The 5,455-nt window shown below is 35.9% G+C and overlaps 1 pseudogene; it reads left to right on the top strand.

The window, feature by feature from the left end:
* Positions 1-1,952: 1,952 nt before the first annotated feature.
* On the top strand, positions 1,953-5,089 carry LOC120268668 (annotated as a pseudogene).
* The last annotated feature ends 366 nt before the right edge of the window (positions 5,090-5,455 follow it).

Raw genomic sequence — 5,455 nt, 5'->3', positions numbered from 1 at the left:
TCAAGAGATTGATGATGTACACAATAAATGAAGGGGAAAATAATTCTAAATTACCCCGTGATTTGCCTCTTTTCTCAAGTCGAGTACCTATGGTTTGATTGTTAATATTTTTAGTATCCTATACTTTTTAACCATTTGTAAAAAAATACCAAAACACTTAACCAAAAGCTAACAAACTAATATATTTCGCCCTTATCTTTTATTTAGTGAGTTAACATAAAATGATAGTCTTATTCTATTAATCCACTTTTATTCTACCGATCACACGATATCTAATTTTATGAGGAAAAACCATGATAGAAATGTGTAGAATGAGATTAAAAAGTAAAAATTTACTCTTTTGTCTTTTTTACTTAAGAGGAAAACCATGATAGAAATGTGTACAATTGGTTTTTCTAACTAGCTCCCCCATTTAAAGGTTTCACAGTATCCTTCTCTTTGATTGCGGCATTCAAGGTTTGGGATGAGAAGCCTGTCAACAATAAAATAGGTCCAAAAAAACTTTATATATATATATATATATATATTTATCATATAGGGTGAATAAGTATTTAGTCAAATTCAAATATAAAATAAGACAATATAATATTATCTAAAGGCTTATTTAGTGCACATCAAATATAACATAGAATGTAAGTTTACTTTTCCTATATCCATTCCTACATATATCCCATTCTCATATTTTATAAGTCATTATCTTATTTGGTTATCTTATATCCCCAAAGTTTATACCATTTCAAATATTTAGTTTAATTAGTAAGAGGATTTAGTCAGACATTATTTTATTTTTTTATTGTTTTTTTTAAAGGTGCGCATCATGTTTCACGGACGCTGCGAAATTATCAGACAAACAGAGGCCACAAAAACAATCACGAGTCTTGTCAAATTGTCTCAAAACCAAAGGCCACACTGTATATGAATATTTTGTGGTTCAAGATGCGTTCAGTATTCAAGTTTGACTTGACCATCAGTATTCATCACTTAATCATGTTTTTTTATATTTTAAAATTTGAAGTCATTGTCGTACAGGTTAAGGTCGGCTGTTTGAATTGACATGATAGCAAATGACCATCAAACACTTGTCACATTTTCATGAATTAAAAATTAATAATGACGTCATCTAAAAAAATTGGCACTGTTTTTAATCCAATATTTTGATATCACCCAACATGTATTGTCAAATATTTAATTCCAGTAAGAATATATTCTTTTGATAATTAACCATATGAAAAATGATGAACAAGCTGAAGGACGTTTGAAGTGTTTTTCAACGAATCAACAGCCCCATATGTTACATGCTCTATTTATTGTTCTGGCCTTGGAACACGTACATTATAATTAATCATAGAATTAAAAATTAATTTGGTTGTTAATTAATTATTTGTAACTTTTTATAAAGTGATATGCACTCATTAGTCGAGGGACGTAAAATTACGAAGTCGCAGGTTTTGGTGATTTGCGGGACCTCACTAGAAATAAATCCTCCTGCAATGCAATTTATGAGGAGAAGGAAAAAAATCTTTCCCTCACATGGGACTTTCCATAATGGATTTTTATCGATAAGAGTTATGAGACTTAAACTCGAAACCTTTCAAACCTAATAATGGATGGGTAACGTTGGGCTATGCCCTAGTTCCCTCTGACTCACTTGTTGAAGTTCCTGAATTTTTTAAATAAATTTTAATCCAAATATATGTAAATTTAAAAAATTAACATTAATAACATTAATTAACTGTGATATGCTCTTGTAATATACTCCATGATATTATTTATTTTGATATTTTGAAGTTTTAAAATGTTAGGTATGAAATAAATGCATAAAATTTGGCTCATACACTCAGCAAGAAAAACATATGTGAATTATCCTTCTAAAACCCCAGCTTGTAATCTCTATAAATACACACCTCATTATTTATCGTCAGACATTGCCATTAGTTTCATATATCTGTTCAATGGCAGCCACACATTCTTTAGCCACTGCCTCAGGCATTCTCGCCGGAGTTCTTCCGGTAGCTGTCCTCTTCCTAGTCACTGCCGTCTTCTTCCTCCTTATCTACCATTTACAAAAACCTAATGAGCATGAAAAAGATGGTGGAGGTGGTGATCATCGTTTACCACCTGGTCCAGCAGCCTTACCAATTGTCGGAAGTCTTCCGATGATGCTTTGGAGGAAACCACATTTCCGGTGGATCCTCCAAAAAGCTGAAGGCAAGGATATTACTTGCATTCGCCTCGGAAATGTCCATGTCATTGTTGTTAACTCACCGGAGCTAGCCTGTGAGTTTTTAAAGAAGAATGACGCCATCTTCGCCTCCCGGCCGATAACAATGGCTACCGAATACTCCGGTAGGGGCTTCCTCTCTGTTGTCATTGCTCCGTGGGGTGATCAGTGGAAGAAGATGCGCCGAGTAATTGCCTCGGAGGTGATGAACCATAAAAGGTTCCGAAGCATGGCGAAGATGCGGGTTGAGGGAGGCCGATAACCTTGTTCGGTGTATTCAATACCAAAGTGAAGCTAATGAAGTGATTGATGTTCGAAAAATCTCTTAGGTATATATTGTTGAAATATAATTGATATCTTCTTATAGTATAACAAACTATGTGAATATCAAAAATGTGATTAGTGCTTTTAGTATATTTTGAGAGTGAATATTTGATATTATTATTAGTAAAGATTATATGTTCAGTATATAAAATCACTAGTCTTATATATGTTGAGTACAGTGGAGTATTATAATTTAATATCTCTATTTATGACTTCATTATCACATGAGCTATATATAATTAATTACCCATTTTAATTTTATTTCTCAAGGTATTATAGTGGAAATATCATAAGGAGGATGATTTTTTTGGGTGCCGGCATTTTTGGAATGGGAGCGAAAGATGGAGGGCCAGGGCCCGGCCCGGAAGAGATAGAGCATGTAGAGGCTGCATTCACAGTGCTCTCATTAATCTATGCCTTTTTGTGCATCAGATTTTTATGCCGAATTTGAGAATTTTGGATATAGATGGTCATGAGAAAATCATGAAGAAGGCGATAAAGGTGATCAATAAGTATCATGATCCTATCATCGAAGAAAGAATGCGACGATGGAGAAGCGATGGAGGTGTTGATGATGAGCCAGAGGACATCCTTGATGTGTTCATTTCTCTTAAAAGACGATAAAGGGAAGCCTCTCTTAACCATGGAAGAGATTAAGGCTCAAGCTGCGGTGAGTTCAATCTTTACACAAGTATAAATAACTCATGGTGAAAATTACATCTTTAAATTTAAAAAAAAACTATAAACTATATAAATTATAAATATGAACACTAACTTAAATGCGAATACTAATGAATATGTGCTCATTCTCTCATGTCATGGAGTGTATATTTGTTGACGCAAAATTATTGTTAGAAAAGCAAAACCCTAAATGTAACTAAACGTAAATTAATAATTGGCTCACTATTGATAAACAGAACTTAAACTATAGGCACCAACATTAATCCTAAACTCAAACAGTAAGTTATTGAACATTACAATATTGAATACTAACCCTAAATTAAACATTTGAGAGTTAAAGGTGTACTAAATGAATATTTAGAGATATATATATATATACACACATATAATTAAAACCCTAGCTAGCACTAAATTAAAGCATTTGATAAAAGAGTACTTAAATATATAAGTAAAAAACCCTAATCCTAACTTTAATATTTGATAAAGGAGTACTTAATTACATGCATAGAATTAAAACCCTAACCCTAACCCTAAAATAAGCTTATGTAACACTGCATGGTTGTGCATGCAGGAGCTCATCCTTGCAACGGTGGACAACCCCTCAAACACAGTGGAATGGGCGATGGCTGAGATGCTCAACCAGCCAGATATTCTACGAAAAGCCATCGAAGAGCTAGACAGTGTCATCGGCCCGAACCGCCTCGTCGAAGAGTCCGACTTCCCAAACCTCCCTACCTAAAAGGCATGTGCTCGTGAAGCCCTTCGTCTCCACCCCTTGCCCCCTTCAACCTCCCCCACGTCTCCACCACCAACACCACCGTCGCCGGTTTCTTCATCCCCAAGGGCAGCCAGGTCCTCCTAAGCCGCGTTGGGCTTGGCCGGAACCCTAAAGTTTGGGAAGATCCAATGAGGTTCAACCCTGACAGGCACCTTAATGAGAAGAATGTGGAGTTGGCTGAGCCGGATCTCCGTTTCATATCGTTCTCCGCCGGCCGAAGAGGGTGCATGGGAGCACCGTTAGGGACAATGATGACGTACATGCTGTTGGCTAGGGTTTTGCATGCGTTCACGTGGAGCTTGCCCGCGGTGAAGAGCCGGTGAACCTCTCCGAGGAGGAACTTAGCCTCTTCATGGTTAAACCTTTGCATGCATTTGCTAAGCCAAGGTTGCCCTTTTTAGTTAGTTTGTATATATATATATATATATATATGTATATATAACTATTTTTCTTGCAATGTTTTTTTATGTACTTTTATGTTTGTGTGTTTTGTTTTCAGGTAAGAATGTTAAACTTATAATATTAATGCTTGAGCTATATATAGTCATGATGGCAAAATGTTTCAAACATTTTGTTAATGAATAAGGTGGATAAACCATAATTTATTAAAAGAAAGAAGTAGCAAAGTACAGAGTACAGAAAACAGAAGCGTCATAGAAGATCAAACAAAGTAAAGAACTGTAATCCTCACCAGAGATGAGGAGAACAGCGAACAGAAAAAGCAAGATAAAGCAACAACAAGATAAAAATCTAAAGCCGGCGAAGTCAACCGTCTGGAGACACAGGGCTCAGAAAAAGAAAGATACGGATCACTCCTGACTAGTGTTGGGCGCCATATTGCCGGTGTGGTCCGAAGATCTGGAGCTCAGGAAGCTTAAGGAGCGCTTGATCTTTTGAATGTCCTATGTGGCTTCTTGCTGGTGGGACTCCGAGTCTTCTGAAATCCAAGTAAGAACCAAATTAGCTGTTTTGTAGAGTATTGAGGAAGTAGACGCACAATTTTGGTTAAAGATGCGGTTGTTGCGTTTCAGCCAAATATTCCAGAGAATGGATCTGGAACAGAGGTCCCAGAGGTTTCTGAGTAAAGGGTTTAAAGAAGGTATCCAAATGGTCTAGATATTTGAGACTAAGGAAGGTAAAGTTTCAGTATCAAATAAACACTTGAAAAAGTGCCAGATGCGAGTATAAAAGTAACGATTTAAAAAAAGGTGATCCACTGATTCTGAGTTATTGTGACAAAGTATACACGTGTCAGTGGCAATAGAATTGCAACCTTTTTTGAATAAGTTCTCAAGAGTAAGAATTTTATTATCCCAGGTCAGCCAATAGAATAAAGTGATTTTGCTTGGTGATTTGGTTTTCCAGAAATTGGGACAGAGTTGAGAGCGGAGGCCTCCGTCGATTAAAAAGTTGTAGAATGATTTGACGGAGAAATTTCCATTTTTCTAAAG

The sequence above is a fragment of the Dioscorea cayenensis genome, chromosome 9 (assembly GCF_009730915.1).
Source record: "Dioscorea cayenensis subsp. rotundata cultivar TDr96_F1 chromosome 9, TDr96_F1_v2_PseudoChromosome.rev07_lg8_w22 25.fasta, whole genome shotgun sequence".
In the NCBI taxonomy this organism is placed as follows: domain Eukaryota; kingdom Viridiplantae; phylum Streptophyta; class Magnoliopsida; order Dioscoreales; family Dioscoreaceae; genus Dioscorea; species Dioscorea cayenensis.
This window is presented reverse-complemented; position numbering and strand designations above follow the sequence as displayed.